At 41.5% G+C, this 20530-nt stretch overlaps 1 non-coding gene across 1 annotated transcript; it reads left to right on the top strand.

Moving 5' to 3' along the window:
- The first annotated feature begins 18269 nt into the window (after positions 1 to 18269).
- Trnat-ugu lies at positions 18270 to 18344 on the top strand. Its single transcript has one exon. It is a non-coding gene; the product is annotated as a tRNA-Thr (tRNA).
- Positions 18345 to 20530: the final 2186 nt, after the last annotated feature.

Genomic DNA, 20530 nt, shown 5'->3' with positions numbered 1-20530 from the left:
CTGGCGTGAGGTCTGGAACAGGTAAAGTAATTATACTATCAAGAAAAGTACGTAGCTGCTGAAATACTTAACTTTAATCCATAATTGGTGAACATCGGTCTGACGGTACATGCATCACAATATAATTAGCAATTGATAATGGCGCCTTGCTAGGTCGTAGCAAATGACGTAGCTGAAGGCTATGCTAACTATCGTCTCGGCAAATGAGAGCGTAATTTGTCAATGAACCATCTCTAGCAAAGTCTGCTGTACAACTGGGCGAGTGCTAGGAAGTCTCTCTAGACCTGCCGTGTGGCGGCGCTCGGTCTGCAATCACTGATAGTGGCGACACGCGGGTCCGACGTATACTAGCGGACCGCGGCCGATTTAAAGGCTACCACCTAGCAAGTGTGGTGTCTGGCGGTGACACCACAAAAAGTAAATTATTTTATGAAAAGTAAAATGTCGAGAAGAGCGTATGTTATAAATGTACTGACTGTAACATTCTAAGTGTATTAGAACATGTAATTCAGTTCAAATGACATAATAAAGGTAGGGAATCGACCGTGGGTTTTTCGACCGCCAATCTTGAGGCTGACCTTGGGGGCGAGCACAGCAAGGGGGCAAGGAAAGGAAAACCAAGGAGTTGCAGTTGAGTCTTGATGGTGCACGTATGGTGGTGTGCTATGGCTGGCAATGTGATCCTTAAGCAATAACAATTCTGAGTGAGAGTGCTTAATATTTGATATGGCAGTGCTTTATAGTTCCTGAAGTAGTCTCCAGTTTATTTGGTGTCGGGAAGCAAAAATATCCGACTGGTTTATGTGGTGGTATATGGATCCGATGATAAAGCAAGTTGATATGACTACCGATAGTGGCTGGTAGTTATTAATTAATTCCATCTCTGGAGACGTTAAGAGCCTATCCAAACGTTGCTACAACAAGCACGAACGTCAACACCGAAACGACTGCAACGAACCAGGCAAGGCATTTTCGTATTAACAGTCTGTAACAATTCATCAGAAAATTACAGTCAACCCCATGGTTTACCGAAGTTCTATTATACACTCATGCTCATAAATTAAGGATAATTTGCAGAATAGCTTAGGCACAAAGGGAACACACGCGACGTGGATCTGTAAGTCCACGGTATTGGTGATAAGTTTAGATACCGTCCCGAAACACATGTGCTACAAAACGCCACTGTTTCCTGCGCGTGTACCCCGGCATCAATACGGGATATGAGCACCATCTATACGTACACAGGCCGCACAACGGGTTGGCATACTCTGAATGAGGTGGTCGAGCAGCTGCTGGGGTGTAGCCTCCCATTCTTGCACCAGTGCCTGCCGCAGCTCCTGAAGTGTCGTAGGGGTGTGAAGACGTGCGGCGATACGTCGACCGAGAGCATCCCAGATGTGCTGATGGGGTTTAGGTCTGGAGAACAGGCAGGCCACTACATTCACGTGATATCCTCTGTTTCGAGGTACTCCTCCACGACGGCAGCTCGGTGGGGCCGTGCGTTATCATCCACCAGGAGGAAGATGAGACCCACTACACCCCTGAAAAGGCGGACATACTGGTGCAAAATGACGTCCCAGTACACCTGACCTGTTACAGTTCCTCTGTCAAAGACGTGCAGGGGTTTATGTGCACCAATCATAATCCCACCCCACCTGTGGACGTCCCGTACTGTAGCGCCTGGACTCGATTCCTTTCTACTGAAATCGTTCCTATAAACTTGAGTTCACACTTTGTGGCACACAGAGGGGCCGTGCTACTACCTGCTGTGTTTGACCAGCCTCAAAATGGTTCTGAGCACTATGGAACTTAACATCTATGGTCATCAGTCCCCTAGAACTTAGAACTACTTAAACCTAACCAACCTAAGGACATCACGCACATCCATGCCCGAGGCAGGATTCGAACCTGCGACCGTAGCAGTCATGCGGTTCCGGACTGCACTCCTAGAACCGCTAGACCACCGCGGCCGGCTTGACCAGCCTCCAGTAGCTCTAGCATTCTACCCCTCATAACGTCATCAATATGTGTTCTTTGTGCCATTTTCAACACACAGTCACCATTAGCACGTCTGAAAACGCCTTCACACTTACTCGCTGCACCGTACTCTGACATGCACCAACACACCTCTGCGTATGTGGACTGCTGCCAGCGCCACCGTGCGACGACCGCAGGTCAAATGCACCGCATGGTCATACCTCGAGGTTATTTAAACCCGCAAACCTCCCACCAGAACATTGCTTCACCATGTATCAGCATTATCCTTAATTTATGAGCATGAGTGTAGTTTTGCTAAGAGTATTTGTCAGAATCATTGTGCAAAAGTCATACCTGTCCAAAGTTACCTGTCATTTTGTTAAATGTAAATTTTGTGGCACTCTGCGCGGTCAAAGATCGTGGTGATTGGTGTCATGACACTGTTGTAGTGTCATGCAAAAGTAACTTCCAATAATAGTTGTTTATTTCCAAATTGAGGGGACAAGAAGTGTGGCCGCTTTGATATGTCATTGTAAAGTTCAATTTAATGAGATTTCTTACGTTTAAATTTGCTTTATCAGAAAAGTAACTTTACATAATTATTCAAAATAAAGATGGCAGCCATCAAGCCATGTAATAATATCTCAGTGTGCTTCCATCTTGTTTTCAAGTAAATTTGTTGCCACGAAAGTCGTTAAAGTAAATTTACTTGTGACATTTTAAAAGATAAACTGAAATAAAGTATTGAACTTCCCCCTTCAGGCGACAAAAACAGGCTTTGTGGACGTAGTTGTCTTTCAGTGGATCTGTCATGAGGTTAGGCTACATAGCTGCAAGCTGTTTTCCACAGGGATGCACATAAAACGAAATCAAGGTAGGTCATATAAAATGTTGTGTGCGTAATAAGTTGTGTGGCGTACTAGTCCTGAAAATCGAACACCATTATCCACACCTCGCTTTGGAGAGAAAATTAAAACATTAATAGGTAAGCTGCTAATAATAGTATTCTGTTAGGAAACACGTGCCAAAAGTTTTCAGACATTGTTTTCAGTGTTACTAATAACAGTGTAATGTTGTGCAGTTTTAATGAAAATGCTCTCCTGGGCGAACTAAATGCTGGATTTTTCTGAGGAGCAACACGTAGTCAGCGCGAGAGGGGCGAAGGTTCTTCTTTTTTGTGAGGCAGTCACGGTAGGTAGCGGTACACGCGCGGGGAGCAGTAAATCCGACAGCTAAACGGATTCACTTTCTGTAGCGCGGCCAACGCTACAGAACGATGCATAAATTATTCTGCACATTGCTACTTTCGTATTACGCAATATTAGCGAGTCTTCCAGTTAAATATCGTCACGTTCGTAGTTAAAAAACATTCCTTTCCCTGCTATGTAACGTTAAAAGCGGTTCGATTACACGCAACTCTGACATTTGAAATACAACGGCGAATCGGCCAAACGTGGTATCGGCGAGTTCGGTTACAACTTCCCTCTAAAAATTCTAGGATTTTGTAATGGGAATTTCCGAACGCCTTATATACGGAGGACCAATTATTACTTGAAGGCTATTGCGCAATTGGTAACGTTGTGAGCTCTCAAATTGTGAAGAGGAAGGAAGCAAGTTAGCGTTTACCTCTCCTTTTTTTTCACCTTTAGTTTTCTATAAGATTCTGGAACTTTCTTATTCATTTAATAGAACTATTGTCTCAAACGTCGATGTTATTTCTTACAAATAATGTATTTGCAGCAATTCATGTTGCAAATGACAGTGGCTGAAACGGTTCCCCATTGGCTAGAAATCTTAACGTGACTGCTCGTCTGTGCCTGAAAGTAAACACAAATTACCCACTGAAAGCTTTTACTGTTACGCAAATTTCTGTAAAATGACCGGTATATTTGAAACGGCAATAAAAACTAAACGAGCAGCGATATAAATACACCGTTTGTTGCAATATGCTTGGGACAACAGTACATTTTCAGGCAGACAAACTTTCGAAATTACAGTAGTTACGATTTTCAACAACAGATGGCGCTGCGGTCTGGGAAACTCTATAGTACGATATTTTCCACATATCCACCATGCGTAGCAATAATATGGCGTAGTCTCTGAATGAAATTACCCGAAAACCTTTGACAACGTGTCTGGCGGAATGGCTTCACATGCAGATGAGATGTACTGCTTCAGCTGTTCAATTGTTTCTGGATTCTGGCGGTACACCTGGTCTTTCAAGTGTCCCCACAGAAAGAAGTCACAGGGGTTAATGTCTGGCGAATAGGGAGGCCAATCCACGCCGCCTCCTGTATGTTTCGGATAGCCCAAAGCAATCACACGATCATCGAAATATTCATTCAGGAAATTAAAGACATCGGCCGTGCGATGTGGCCGGGCACCATCTTGCATAAACCACGAGGTGTTCGCAGTGTCGTCTAAGGCAGTTTGTACCGCCACAAATTCACGAAGAATGTCCAGATAGCGTGATGCAGTAATCGTTTCGGATCTGAAAAATGGGCCAATGATTCCTTCTTGAAGAAATGGCGGCCCAGACCAGTACTTTTTGAGTATGCAGGGACGATGGGACTGCAACATGGGGCTTTTCGGTTCCCCATATGCGCCAGTTCTGTTTATTGACGAAGCCGTCCAGGTAAAAATAAGCTTCGTCAGTAAACCAAATGCTGCCCACATGCATATCGCCGTCATCAATCCTGTGCACTATATCGTTAGCGAATGTCTCTCGTGCAGCAATGGTAGCGGCGCTGAGGGTTTGCCGCGTTTGAATTTTGTATGGATAGAGGTGTAAACTCTGCCGCATGAGACGATACGTGGACGTTGGCGTCATTTGGACCGCAGCTGCAACATGGCGAACGGAAACCCGAGGCCGCTGTTGGATCACCTGCTGCACTAGCTGCGCGTTGCCCTCTGCGGTTGCCGTATGCGGTCGCACTACCTTTCCAGCACGTTCATCCGTCACGTTCCCAGTCCGTTGAAATTTTTCAAACAGATCCTTTATTGTATCGCTTTTCGGTCCTTTGGTTACATTAAACCTCCGTTGAAAACTTCGTCTTGTTGCAACAACACTGTGTTCTAGGCGGTGGAATTCCAACACCAGAAAAATCCTCTGTTCTAAGGAATAAACCATGTTGTCTACAGCACACTTGCACGTTGTGAACAGCACACGCTTACAGCAGAAAGACGACGTACAAAATGGCGCATCCACAGACTGCGTTGTCTTCTATATCTTTCACATCACTTGCAGCGCCATCTGTTGTTGAAAATTGTAACTACTGTAATTTCGAAAGTTTGTCCGCCTGAAAATGTACTGTTGTCCCAAGCATATTGCAATAAACGGTGTATTTCTATCGCTGCTCGTTTAGTTTTTATTGCCGTTTCAAATATACCGGTCATTTTTGAAACACCCTGTATATATATATATATATATGGCACTTTAATAGTGGCAACTATTTATTTACCCCTCGTACAAAATATATAAGTGTTTCAAAGTCTTACTGACCTTCAAAGTAGTCACCAGAATTGTGTATAGCCCGTTGCCGGCGATGTGGAAGTCGTAGGATACTCTTAGCATTGCCAGCTGTGTTTACAGCTCGAGCGGCGCGGTCTATTGCCCGACGAATTTGTGGCAGTTCTGAAGCGAATGAAGCGAATGAAGTGTATCCTTCATTTTAGAAATCGAGTTGAACTTACGAGAGCTTAAGTCAGGGGAGTGCAGTAGGTGGTATAGCACTTAGGAGCCCCATCAGTCAAACAAATCAGTATCAGCTTGGTCTTAGGTTGTGTTCAAAAAATGAAAAGCATAGAGACAGAAGTGATGACACTTTCTGCAGGACTTGACCATTGGCCGGCCGGAGTGGCCGTGCGGTTCTAGGCGCTTCAGTTTGGAACCGCGTGACCGCTACGGTCGCAGGTTCGAATCCTGCCGCGGGCATGGAAGTGTGTGATGTCCTTAGGTTAGTTAGGTTTAAGTAGTTCTAAGTTCTAGGGGACTGATGACCTCAGATGTTAAGTCCCATAGTGCTCAAAGCCATTTGAACCAACTTGACCATAATTTTACAGGACAATGCTCACGCATGTACAGTGCAAGCTGTTACTAATTTGTTTGACTGATGGGGCTGACTTAAGCTCTCGTGAGTTCAACTCGATTTCTAAACTGAAGGAAACACTTCACGGCATTCGCTTCAGAACTGCCGCAAATTCGTCGGGCAATAGACAGCGCCGCTCGAGCTGTAAACACAGCTGGCAATGCTAAGAGTATCCTACGACTTCCACATCGCTGTGAGTCAAACTGAAAAATGGTACAATTTCCACTTTTAAGAATGGTGACAAATTTAAGGCGTGTTATATTTTCTATGGCTGCAAACTTCTCAAATAGTATAGGAACGAAAGATGTTTGTATATTTAAGAACATAAATTCAATAATTTTCAAAAACAGTCACATCACAAGGTTTCTTTATATTTACCTTTTACAACAAGATAAGTTATTTATGAAGAAGCGAATTATAACTATGGAATGTAAAAATAATTCTTTGTTAGGTGAGCAATGAAGTTTTCTTAGACATCACACACATTAAATTTCGAACATAATCATATGCAAGTGACATTTGTTAAGAATGATACAAATAAAAGAAAACGAGATTACATTTTTCACAGGTACATATTCTATTTTAAATGCAGATGATTTTAAAGTGGAATTTGCAGGGTAACTAATTTTCATAGAACAACATTATCACGCAGAAACATACAAAAATGTTATGAGATTATTTACAAATTTAGAAAGGTATAAAATTTCGTAAATGCACCAGTGTATTGTGTTATTGTGTGGAAAACATGAATGTCATATTTTGAAGCGGGGAACAGGAATAAAAATTACCGAAAAATAATGTGAGATCTAAAACTTCGTTTAAGGCAGTTGCCGTAAATCTTGGTTTGTTATCAGGGCAGCTGAATAAACCTTATTTTATGCTGTAGCATTGACGTTTCTGCCAGCGTACCCAAGTTGCGAAAAGCGTAACATGGTAGCATGGTGCTTAAAAAGTAGAAGAGCAATGCACTGAATTCTATAAACCTTATTTTATGCTGTAGCATTGACGTTTCTGCCAGCGTACCCAAGTTGCGAAAAGCGTAACATGGTAGCATGGTGCTTAAAAAGTAGAAGAGCAATGCACTGAATTCTTTTCGATTACAGTTAAGCTGCATTCAGACCAATTGTGATTTAGTGAAATTTGAAAAAAAAAAAACAGAATCTCCTTGTAATTCCAATGCTACCTTTATTAGGTCTTATGTGTTTCGTTTTTTTTTTTTACTTGGTTCGTGCTAAAGTATTTAGTAACTATTATTACGAATTGCACATGTAACAAAAATCACGTTTAAATTTTTTTTAACCTCTTTGTTCCCTCTGTCCACACATGTGAACCACAATTATTTTTTCACTGTAATATAGGCTTGTTTTTCCGCGTATTGACAGATAATCCACGAGTGTGACCTTCCTAGTTCTTAGTTTTAAAACCAGAGTGCAGCACTTTGCAAGGAACAATTCGTGTGGTAGTTTTCGGCTGGTTATACGCAGAAAATGGCTACTTCTATAAATCGCAAATGTATGCAATTAATTTTTATGCCTTAATATTGGACTGAGTTACTGTGTTTTTCTTTTTTTTTTGCATAACTGTTGCTAACTATTCTAGACGTGGGAAATTAGTTCAGATTAGTGTAAATTTTGTTCGTTACTATGAAATGACCCATTTTTCTGAATGTCCTCGTATGTGGATCTCAGGTAGTAGTCATAATGCACATTTGCTAATTCCAGTTTGGCCTTCGAGAATGGAAGACTGCCAACGGCTTTGCCATGGTGGTAACACCGGTTCCTGTCGGATCACCAGGTTAAGCGCTGTCGGACTTGGCTAGCTTGGATGGGTAACTGCTTGGGTCTGCGAAACGCTGTTTACACGTGTGGTACACTTAGCCATTGTGGGATCAACTGCGGAGCTACTTGACTGAGAAGCAGTGGCTCCGGTCACGCAAACTGAGAATAGCCGGGAGAGCGGTGTGCTGACAACATGCCCACATCCTTATCCGGCTGAAGATGACACGGGGGCCTGTTCGGACCGAGTAATGGAAAATGGAAATGAAATGAACGTTTGGCGTCATTGGCCGGGAGGCCCCTTACGAGGCAGGTCCGGCCGCCTAGGTGCAGGTCTTACTACATTCGACGCCACAGTGGGCGACCTGCGCGCCAAATGGGGATGAAATGACGATGAAGACAACACAACACCCAGTCCCTGAGCAGAGAAAATCCCCAACCCAGCCGGGAATCGAACCCGGGCCTGTAGGACGGCAATACGTCACGCTGACCACTCTGCTATCAGGGCGGACACCAAGTAACAGAGCACTGAAATAACCGTTATTTCTACACTCTACAGCAATGGATGAAATGTTAACTGATGAGCAATTAGAAGCTTGTGTTAACGACGGCAGTGAGGAATTATCCGATCGTAAAGATGACTAGTTCTCTGTTTTGACTGAAGATTGTCCACCAGAGCTTGATGAGACTGACTGGTAAACAGTAAGAACTTTAGGATGTCGTACCAGTGGAAGAGAAGGACGTCCTTGTGTAGCGAATACCTGTGACAGTGTATATGTAGAAAATGCGAGTAAGTAGCTAAGAAAAGTTGTCTTGCAAGCAGTTTCAAAAGTTAGGTCTCAAAATGTTGACCAACTACGAAAATATCTTGATGCAAGGAATGCCTCAAAATGAGGGAAAATTGCTGCAATTCCAAGATAAGAGGCATGTTTGTCAAATGTGTAATGTGTTTATATACTGTGAAAAGCAATTGTTTTGAAACTGATAATAAAACGTAACGTAAAAACTTATTTATCGTCAGTAGCAAATTATTACTTGCAGGAACTACTTTATGGTTATCATTGCGGGCACTAGATTGTACAGTTTACTGTTTCAAATTATATATACAGGGTGGTCCATTGATCGTGACCGGGCCAAATATCTCACGAAATACGCGTCAAACGAAAAAACTACAAAGAACGAAACTTGTCTAGCTTGAAGGGGGAAACCAGATGGCGCTATGGTTGGCCCGCTAGATGGCGCTGCCGTAGGTCGAACGGATACCAACTGCGTTTTTTTAAATAGGAACCCCCATGTTTTAATACATATTCGTGTAGTACGTAAATAAATATGAATGTTTTAATTGGACCATTTTTTTCGCTTTGTGATAGATGGCGCTGTAATAGTCACAATTTTAGACGAACAGTTGGTAACAGGTAGGTTTTTTAAATTAAAATACAGAACGTAGGTACGTTTGAACATTTTATTTTGTTTTTTTCAATGTGATACATGTATCTTTGTGAACTTATCATTTTTGAGAACGCATGCTGTTACAGCGCGATTACCTGTAAATACCACATAAATGCAATAAACGCTCAAAATGATGTCCGTCAACCTCAGTGCATTTGGCAATACGTGTAACGACATTCCTCTCAACAGCGAGTAGTTCGCCTTCCGTAATGTTCGTACAGGCATTGACAATGCGCTGACGCATCTTGTCAGACGTTGTCGGTGGACCACGATAGCAAATATCCTTCAACTTTCCCCACAGAAACAAATACGGGGACGTCAGAGCCGGTGAACGTGCGGGCCATGGTTTATTTATTTAATCGTATAGTGATTTTATAGAATATACAGTTGATACAAGGCGGCCTATGGTTTGGAGCTTCAACGACCAGTCCACATGTCATGAAATATGCGATTCAATACCGCTTCAACCGCACGCGAGCTATGTGCCGGACATCCATCATGTTGGAAGTAGATTGCCATTCTGTCATGGGGTGAAACATCTTGAAGTAATATCGGTAGAACATTACATAGGAAATCAGCATACATTGAACTATTTAGATTGCCATCGATAAAATGGAGGCCAATTATTCTTCCTCCCATAATGCCGCACCATACATTAACTCGCCAAGGTCGCTGATGTTCCCATTTGTCGCAGCCATCGTGGATTTTCCGTTGTCCAGTAGTGCATATTATGCCGGTTTACGTTACTGCTGTTGGTGAATGGCGCTTCGTCGCTAAATAGATCGCGTGCAAAAAGTCTATCGTCGTCCCGTCATTTCTCTTGTGCCCAGTAGCACTGTACACGACGTTCAAAGTCGTCGGCATGCAATTCCTGGTGCATAGAAATATGATACGGGTGCAATCGATGTTGATGTGGCATTCTCAACACCGACGTTTTTGAGATTCCCAATTCTCGCGCAATTTGTCTGCTACTGACGTGCGGATTAGCCGCGACGGCAGCTAAAACACCTACGTGGGCATCATCATTTGTTGCAGGTCGTGGCTGACCTTTCACATGTGGCTGAACAGTTCCTGTTTCCTTAAATAACGTAACTATCCGACGAACGTTCCGGACACTTGGATGATGTCGTCCAGGATACTGAACAGCAGACATAGCACACGGCCATTGGGCATTTTGATCACAATAGCCATACATCAACACGGTATCGACCTTTTTCGCTATTGGTAAACGGTCCATTTTAACACGGGTACTGTATCACGAAGCAAATACCGTCCGCACTGGCGGAATGTTACGTGATACCACGTACTTATACGTTTGTGACTATTACAACGCCATCTATCACAAAGCGAAGAAGGTCGTCCAACTAAAACATTCATATTTCTTTACGTACCACACGAACATGTATTAAAAATGGGGGTTCCTATTTAAACAAACACAGTTGATATCCGTTTGACCTATGGCAGCGCCATCTAGCGGGACAGCCATAGCGCCATCTGGCTTCCCCCTTCAAGCTAGAGAGTTTCATTCTTTGTAGTTTTTAGTTTGATGAGTATTTCTTGAGATATTTGGTCCGGTCACTATCAATGGACCACCCTGTATAATGCAAAAGTTCGTTCATTGTGTTGTATGGTTACCGGATATTAGTTTCTAGGATGGAGTTCCATGCCGGTTGCAATTAGTCCGTCAATGCAGGGATGGTTAATGCTGGTTATGGACGGCGCTGGATTTGTCGTCCTATAATGTCTCATGTGTGTTCAATTGGAGACATATCTGGTGATCGAGGTGGCCAGGGCAACATATAGACACTGTAGAGCATGGTGGGTTTACAACAGCAGTATGTGGATGCGCGTTATCGTGTTGAAAATAGCACCTGGTATCTGTTCATGAATGACAGCACAACAGGTCGAATCACCAAAATGACGTACAAATTTGCAGTCAGGGGGCGTGGAATAACCACGAGAATGCTTCTTCTGTCATATGAGTAATCGCACCCCAGACAACAACTATAGGTATCGATCTAGTGTGTCTAGCAGTCAGACATATGGGTTGCAGGCCTTCAGCTGACCTCCCCCTAATGAACAAACCGCCTCCACTGGCACGGAATCAGAACCAGCTTTCGTCGGAAAATACAACAGACCTCCACCCCGCCCTCCAATGAGTTCTCGCTTGACACCACTGAAGTCTCAAATGGCGGTGGTTTGGGTTCAATGGAATGCAAGCTACAAGGCGTGTGGCTCGGAGTGTCTTTGAAGTAACCGATTTGTAACAGCTCGATGCGTCGCTGTGGTCCGAACTGACGCCCAAATTGCGGCTGAAGGTGCAGTACTACTTGCCAGAGGCACCAAGCTGAGTAGGATGGTCTTCTCCCTCGGTATATATTTGCAATCAGTACTATTAGCAAGTTCTGTAAAGACACTGTAGTCCTAAAGACTGCATACGATGCTCTTTTCCCCTCTCACTTGAACTACAGTATTGAAATTTGGGGGTCAACAACCAAAGCTAATCTAGATAAGCTACCCATTCTTCAAAAAAGGGGTCTGAGAATAATCTGTGGAGCAAATTATTGGGAATCTTGTCGCGACTTGTTTCCAAAAACACATACATTCTAAAAGCTATATTGCTTGTGAAAAGACTGCACCCAAACACTTATTCAGATTTCCACCAGTACAATACTAGAAATAAAGAAAGATTTTACATTGGCAGCCACAGAACAACACTTTACGAAAAGGGGCCTCAGTACACAGGTATAAAATTAGCTAATGCACTGCCTAGTGCAGTCATGGCTCTTTCTACAATTAAACTGAAACATCAGCTTAAGAAATTTTTAGTAAAACACCCTTTCCACACATTAGAAGAGTACCATACTTATATGAAGAACAACAAATGCTTTGTGAAATTATGTGAATAGAAATCACTAAACATCTTATTGCAATTTTGTTGTAATGGCGTATTCAGAAGAATGTGTCTTGCGTATTGTACAAATCACTTTAATCATTACTGTTTTTTTGTACATGTGCAGTGTACCATTCGATGTTGAATAAAGCTATTATTATTATTATTATTATTATTATTATTAAGTCTTTCTGCCGTATCGCAGAAGGAACATCTAGCTTGGCGCAGCCCTGTTACACGACCTCATTGGAACCCAGTGAGGTGTTGATTATGATGTCTTTGTTTCTTAAACGCATTGTTGATAACATCAACCTACCAAGTCCAGTCTCCTAGGTAACTCTCGCACATGACCGTTACAGAGTGTATTTAAAGCAAACTCATGGTGAAAAAATTCTCTTCGCTGATGACAGCAATATTATAGTCACTGAGAAAACAAGAGAACTCCTTGCCGAGAAAGCAAATGAAACTCTCAAGGAAGTTTATGACTGATCAATAAGCAATAAAGTGACATTGAACATAAAGAAAGGTAATGTCACGAATTCCAGTTTGAAGAGGAAAAATGACAATGCTAAATTAAATGTAGATGGTACCTCTACAGACTGTTAACAAATGCAAAATTTCTAGGAGTGAATATTGATTCTCAGCTGAAGTGGTGTGAACACACAAACGTACTTGCAAACAGAATGTCATCAGCATGTTATGCTCTTAGAACCCTATAATCAGTGCGTAACATGCAGTGTCTTTTAGTTACATATTATTCATATGTACATTCAGTTCTTAGCTATGGCATTCTTTGTTTGGGGAACAAATGCAAAAAATATGAAACAGTTTTCAAACTCCAGAAAAGAGCCATAAGAATAATAACCAAAAATACCAGTCGAGCTCATTGTAAAGATCTGTTCAAAACACTGGGAATTTTAACTGCTCCATGTGAATACATACCAGTGAGTTGTACACATCAAAAATAACATTGGTAATTACTGCACAAACAGCTCTGTCCATGACCATGCAACAATAGATAGACTCAACTTACATTTACCAAGAAAAAATAAACATAAAACTCAAAATAGCATTTTCTATCAAGGAATAAAACTGTGCAATAAATAACCAAAAGAAATAAAAGAAATTGCAATAATACACTTATTTAAAAAGGCAGCTAAAAGTACCTGCTATGCAATACATTTTATACATTGAAGAATTACTTAGATAAAACAGAGTAGGAGCTTGGTAAAAAAATTTGTTATACAAATAAATAATAATAATGATGATAAAACTTCCAACATTTCTTGTAACACCTTCACACTATGTTTCTTCCTTGTTTTTTCCTTTCTGTAAAAACTTACCCCCAAGCTATGAATTGCACAGTAGTAACACCTCTTCCTCGTTCTCAGCTCAACATCTCACTCTTTATACAGGGATGCTGACTCAGTTTTTCAGGATAGCAAATGGAAAGTTGTGGTACAGAAAATGGACCAGAGATCACCAGTGTGTGAAAGTTTGTGTCTTTAGTGAGAGAAGTGTTATGAAACAATGTGTGTATAGTGTGTGCAGTGACTGATAGTGAGATATGAGTGAACAGTGTGGTATTACATTATTTAAAATGTTATTTGTAAAAAAGTATTGCACACCAGGAGTAAATATAATGAATGTCTCTAACTAGAAGTCTGTAAATATGTGTGTATACAAATTGTCTTATTTTAAATTGATCTAAACTTGTAAATACTTTGACATGTCCTATATCCATGTAAAAAGAGATCTACGGATGAATAAAGCTGCTACTACTACTACTACTACTACAAACCTGGTTTGCATCGTTATAGGTTGCTACTAGCGCCTTTGTTACTTGACTGGCGCGAAATTTTAACAGACATCATCTTACAGATGTACAAACATGCCTGCCAATTTTCGTTTATGTCGGACAACTCCTTCTTGGTGCTGCCACTTTTTTCCGTCAGTGTGTTTCATTTGCGTTCGTATTAAGTTTGTTTGTTGGTTTGCTGCAATATCTGAAAAGAAAAATGTCCTGAAAATTTTTTAAATCTCAGAAGGGAAGAGGTAAGTGAGAGTGTGAGTCACCATCCTTATAAGTGTGGAGACTGAGAACAAGCAGTTTCGAAAAGAAATCTAATATTTGGTGCTCGAAATCTCCCAGGAAGCTCTAGTTCCTAGTTAACCTGTTCTCTGCCATCGTTGCAAGAGAGAAGTGTGGAGTGTGCCCTGCAGCTTAGCCAGAGGGTAGGACGAGACCTTCCACAGAGCCCGCTCCTGTTCGCCAGAACCCTCGGAACGCAGTTACAGACCGCCCACCTCGCTGGCAGGTGTTCGTGACGAAAGCTGCTCCAAATAGCACCGTCCCCTTTTGACGCTACTTGTGTCACTCAACAACACAGCGGGAGTTCCAGGGGTGAACGCCGGCTCCGGGAGCGGTTCCGCGCGAGTGAATATCTGTACCTGAGAGAGAACTAAGCTCCCCGCACATGATTCTACGTAACGCGGCAACACTGTTTCTAGGAACGCACAGAAAGCCCTGCAACCACAGGTCGCATGTGGTCTGCTGCGTTAACCCTCTCACGATGAGCTGCATCGACAGATTTGCTTCGCAGTGCCTGCAGGAGCGTGAATGCACCACATCTGTGCGGTGCCGACGCCTAAAGCGCAGATTTTCCCTTGGTGTACCGAGTACGTTTTACAGAATCAGGTCATGCTGTATCTTGATTACGTTATTTACAACGTATATACCGTTTAACACGTATGTTCTCTGATAAATTTCACAACCCTGAATTTTTAAAATTCTTGTCAGATGATTTCCTGGAAGTAGGTGGGGTAGAACGAGCCTGTGGCTAATCGTGAAAATTAGTTTATTTTTTCCTATCACACCAACATTTTTCACAAATTAAGATCTCATATTTTAAAAAAAGTAAATAACGCAAGCACAAATAATAAAATACAATTTCAAGCAAAGTTTGTATTTTTACAGCTAACCTTTCATACCTGTTTTTTTTGTTTCATCGGACAACGTCTATATTCACTGTCCCTTTTCAAACCGAACAGTAATCGGCCGTTATCCTTTCATTCCATCTTCCCTGCTACCTGCTCTCCATCTCCATCACGTCGTTTTCAAAGTGGTCTCCTTGTTCTTCACTAAAACGTCCTACAGCAGCAGGGAAATACGAGTAGTCAATATGTGAGAGTACGAAGTAGACTTTTACAATTGTGTTTTGGCCCAACTTACTGAAATTTTCCGACATGGTTTCAGCAGTGTTCTTGCAACTTGGATGTCCTTTATTGGTTCAAATGGCTCTGAGCACTATGGGACTCAACTGCTGAAGTCATAAGTCCCCTAGAACTTAGAACTACTTAAACCTAACTAACCTAAGGACAACACACACATCCATGCCCGAGGCAGGATTCGAACCCGCGACCGTAGCGGTCGCGCGGTTCCAGACTGTAGCGCCAGAACCGCTCGGCCACCAGCGGCCGGCGATGTCCTTTATTCCCTAGAAGCGTTTCAGTAACAGACCTGTCGGTCATCTATACATATTTTTCTCTAACATTTATTGATCTTTGATGAGTTTCGGATTTTGGATGATAGTGAAAATTCTTGCTTTCCCTTTTTCTTGACTGATGAACGGAAATTTCGTAGAAAGATCTGTCGTGTGGAAGAAGCCTTTAAAAACTACTTCATCAGTCCAATATGTATTAATGGAAATTATATTCCTTTTTTTCTTATTTTGTTGTCTAGAAGCAGTTCATGTAAAATGAATGTCAGACGCGCAAAATGTCTCCGATTTGCCAAACCCTTACACTCCAATAAACTTTCGCATCGTACAGCTATCCCACTCACAAAAAAGTACTTTTTCAGTACCTATCCTGCTAATAAAATTCCTGTAACTACAAATGGAATAAAGTTTATTCCATCGTGAGAAAAACTATTCGTTAAAAAAACTAAGAGCAGTTTTCAAATAAGATAAAAAGTTAGTTTAAACACGTCGTTATTTTTCAGTCATCTGATCAGATGTAGACTGGTGTTAACCTTGGAATTGTCTTGTGGTTTTTCCTTGTAGGCAATTTGTGCAGAGAAATTCACGTCTTTTTTAATTAAAAAAAGAAAGAAGATAAGAATTTAACGTCGTGTCGACAACGTGACCATAACAGTACGAACACAACCTCGGGTTGGCGAACTATCGAGAAGCAAATCTTTCTGTCCACAGTCTATACCAATTAGGTTCATTTCACAGTATTCTGATGCAATAGCCTCATACACAACCGCTCGCTCGACGAAAGATACGAGTATGTACCGAAAGATTTTAAAGTTGCGCATGTCATACGAATATTCAAGAAGGGCAATAGGAGTAATCCACTAAATTACATGCCCATATTATTAACGTCGATATGCAGCAGGATTTTTGAACATATATTGTTTTCGACCATTATCAATTAACTCGAAGAGAACGATCTACCGACACACAGCCAACAAGGATTTAGAAAACATCGTTCTCGTGAATCACAACTAGCTCTTTACTCACACCAAGAGCTAAGTGCTATCGACAAGGGATTTCAAACTCATTCCATTATTGTAGATTTCCAGAAGGTTTTTGACACTGTACCTCACAAGCGGCTTATAGTCAAATTGAGTGCTTACGGAATATCATCTCAGTTATGCGACTGGATTTGTGGTTTCCTGTAAGGGGTCACAGCTCATAGTAAATGACGGAAAGTCATCGAGAAAAACAGAATTGATTTCTGGCGTTTTCCAAGATAGTGTTATAGGCCTTCTGTTTTTCCTTACCTATATAAACGATTTAGCAGACCATTCGAGCAACCATCTTATATTATTTGTAGATGACACTGCCGTTTATCGACTAGTAAAATCATCAGAAGATCCAAACTAATTGCAAAACGATTTAGAAATGATATCTCTATGGCGTGAAAATTGGCAATTGACCCTAAATAATGAAAAGTGTGAGGTCATCCACATGAGTACTAAAAGGTATCAGTTCAGCCTCGGTTATGCGATAAATCAATCAAATCTAAAGGCCGTAAATTCAGCTAAATACTTACGAATTACAATTACGAACAACTGAAATTGGAAGGAACACATAGAAGATGATGTGGGGAAGGCGGGACAAAGAATGCGATTTATTGGCAGAACACTTACAAAATGCAACAGATCTACGAGTGTCACTCCAAAAGAAATGCACAGTATTTTTTTTAATCCATCTTTTATTCTACATGTTTGAACGTTTTACAGTGTGTAGATACATCCTTTAGGAACAATATTTTCATTTCTCCACATAATTTCCATCCCTCTGAACTGCCTTACGCCTGCTTGGAACCAGCGCCTGTATACCCGCACAGTAAAATTCTGGACCAACCTCTTGGAGCCACTGTTTGGCAGCATGCACAAGGGAGTCATAATCTTCAAACATTGTTTCCGAAAGAGATGATAGTCACATGGAGCCAGGTCAGGACTGTAAGGCGAGTGTTTCAGTGTTGTCCATCCGAGTTTTGTGATCGCTTCCATGGTTTTTTGGCTGACATGTGGCCGTGCATTGTCGTGAAACAGCAAAACAACCTGCTTTTGCCGATGTGGTCGAACACGACCCAGTCGAGCTTGAATTTTTTTCAGTGTCGTCACATATACATCAGAATTTATGGTGGTTCCACTTGGCATGATGTCCACAAGCAAGAGTCCTTCGGAATCGAAAAACACCGTAGCCATAACTTTTCCAGCATAAGGTGTGGTTTTGAATTTTTTTTCTTGGGTGAATTTGCATGATGCCACTCCATTGATTGCCTCTTCGTCTCTGGTGAAAAATGATAGAGCCATGTTTCATCACCTGCTCGTACTGTTCCAAAAGTTCGCTACATAACTCGTGGCAGATTAATCGACCAAGTCCCGTACGAGTTCGGGCATAGCGCGTGCGTTCGCACAAGGTCAATGGCCGGGAAGCCATATTTTAACAACATACGATGGGCAAACATCTATTAGGCGCACTACGAATGTAGTGGTGTGGACATGGTGGGAATGTGGATCTCACGGGGAGCGTTCAAGGGATAAGTCCCTGCAGACGCACTATCCTCTGTGCCCGCGGTGGCTCAGATGGATAGAGCGTCTGCCATGTAAGCAGGAGATCCCGGGTTCGAGTCCCGGTCAGGGCACACATTTTCAACATGTCCCGAATGAAGTACATCAACGCCTGTTTGCAGCTAGGGTGCCCATTTAATTATCATTTCATTTCTAGCAAAGCTGCATGGTCATCAACGGTAACTGTTCTTTCGGGAACAAATACTACCGTCATATATAGAGATTTGAGGTCTCGATGACCAGTGAAGTCGTGTCTGGAGACGCACCAGACAATGGTGGGATACCAGTCTCCGGCCATTCATCTCGACAACCAGGACTGATGGTATGGGATGACATTTCATTTCATACCAGAACCCGTTTGGTTGTCATCCACGGCACCCATACAGCGTAGTGATACGTCGACGACATTATGGGCTCCGTTTTGTTGCCATTCATGGCAAGCCATCCTAGGCGTACATTTCTTCAAAATAATGCCCGCTTGAACACGGCGGGAGTTTATACTGCCCGTCTTCGCGTTTGCCAAACCCTTCATTGGCCAGCAAAACCACCAAATCTCTTCCCAAATGAGGACGTTTGGAGCATTACAGGTAGGGCCCTCCAACCAGCTCCGGTTTTTGCCGATATAACCCGCCAATTCGACAGAATTTGGCAAGATATACATCGGTAGTATTACAGAACAGCCTCCAAAGAGCCCCAGATATGCATGCAAAAGGTTCTCAGTCATTTGAATATTGCAATCCGACACTAATTACTATGTGAATTACACAGCAGTTAATAACTAAGTTCAGGTTGGAAGCCAAATAGAAAGCTTATGACTACATCAGATTCAAGTATATTTAATATCCAGACTCTGTAATTGGTAGGAATATTTTTTGTGAACGTTGAAGCCACTAATTAGCTAAATTCTTTAATGGCTACCAATATTCACTAGAATTTATATTTGACTCATATTCTGTTCCCATTGCATGTATTGTTTCATCAATGTTTGCCGTATAATACGTCAGCAATGTAAAATATTTACAATATTGTTTGTAATTAGAGAGAAACTATGCAATACTTTATCACAAATGTAAACACATACTGCATTTTGAACTGTGTGGTGGCTATTAAATGAAAGCATATTTTATTTGTAACTCCGATTTATGTTAGAAAAACGACGCAGGTTTTCTTTGCTTATAAATTAATCAAATTTAATTCGCAATGTTAATTTCTGTGTATTATCTTGTTTCACACTTATAACTTGTTTATTTTACAAATTACCTTCATATTCTCATCAGGAAATAATGTATCTAAATGACTCTGTCCACAGTTTATCTGTGTTCTTTAATATTTTGCTGTAATTTTGTAAAGTTGCGTGTTAAACAATACTGTTGATTGTTACTGAAAGTATAAATAGACGTGCAACAGCACTGTTATTATGTAGACTAGCCAGTTTTCAATGAGTCAAGATATAATGAGTTTGTAGCGCCAGTTGTTCATTGCTGCACATCACCTATGAAGTAATAAAAGAATATAATGTAATTCCTGAACTTTCATTGATGATTTCCACAATGCGGCAAGATTGCTACATTGTCTTACAACACGTATTACTGACAACAGAACATCAGTAGCGAAACAGATCTGAAGATCTAAAAGTTGAGTATTAAATTCTACTGCCGAGTTTACGTCATCCAAGAAATTTACTGGCAATTTCATTCTTATTAATTTCAGTCTAAATTTTTGGTACAAGCACATCGCGTTCTGTACCTGGTGGAGGAGCCTCTTTCATTATTCATTTTCGGAGAGACTACTCAGTGAGATTTCAAAGTGAAAATTGCCTTTTAGCGGTTTTAAACAATTATATTTCCTCACATTTCCAGCAGTAATGTAACAAATCGTTGGTAGGAGCTGGGATGTGTATAAGACTGTCTGCAGTGCAGATGTCGTCTGAAACTTTCAGGTTTGCATATTTTTGAGCTATTTGGACTGTGGACGATTACTGAAAAGACCCATGAAAATCGAGTATACGTTATTTGCGTGCAAGACTGCTGCCTGACGCAGTAACGTAACAAAAAAGATAAGTATTTCCATCAATAAAGTGTTTCAGTTGGTTCCTTAAGGCTTGTTAGTCCGTGTGTAAAACTTCTGTTAAAACTGTTCCATGTTTTGTAAAGTTTCCGTGTGACGTATTTGTAGAACTTTTTCAATATGAGCACCAACAATATACGTGAGATAGATGCGAGTGTTAGTGCTCATTGTAATAAGGATTAAGTGCAGCAAC

This window comes from Schistocerca americana, chromosome 5 (genome assembly GCF_021461395.2).
Source record: "Schistocerca americana isolate TAMUIC-IGC-003095 chromosome 5, iqSchAmer2.1, whole genome shotgun sequence".
Classification (NCBI taxonomy): domain Eukaryota; kingdom Metazoa; phylum Arthropoda; class Insecta; order Orthoptera; family Acrididae; genus Schistocerca; species Schistocerca americana.
The sequence above is the reverse complement of the archived record's forward strand: the minus strand, read 5'-3'. Positions and strand labels throughout refer to the sequence as shown.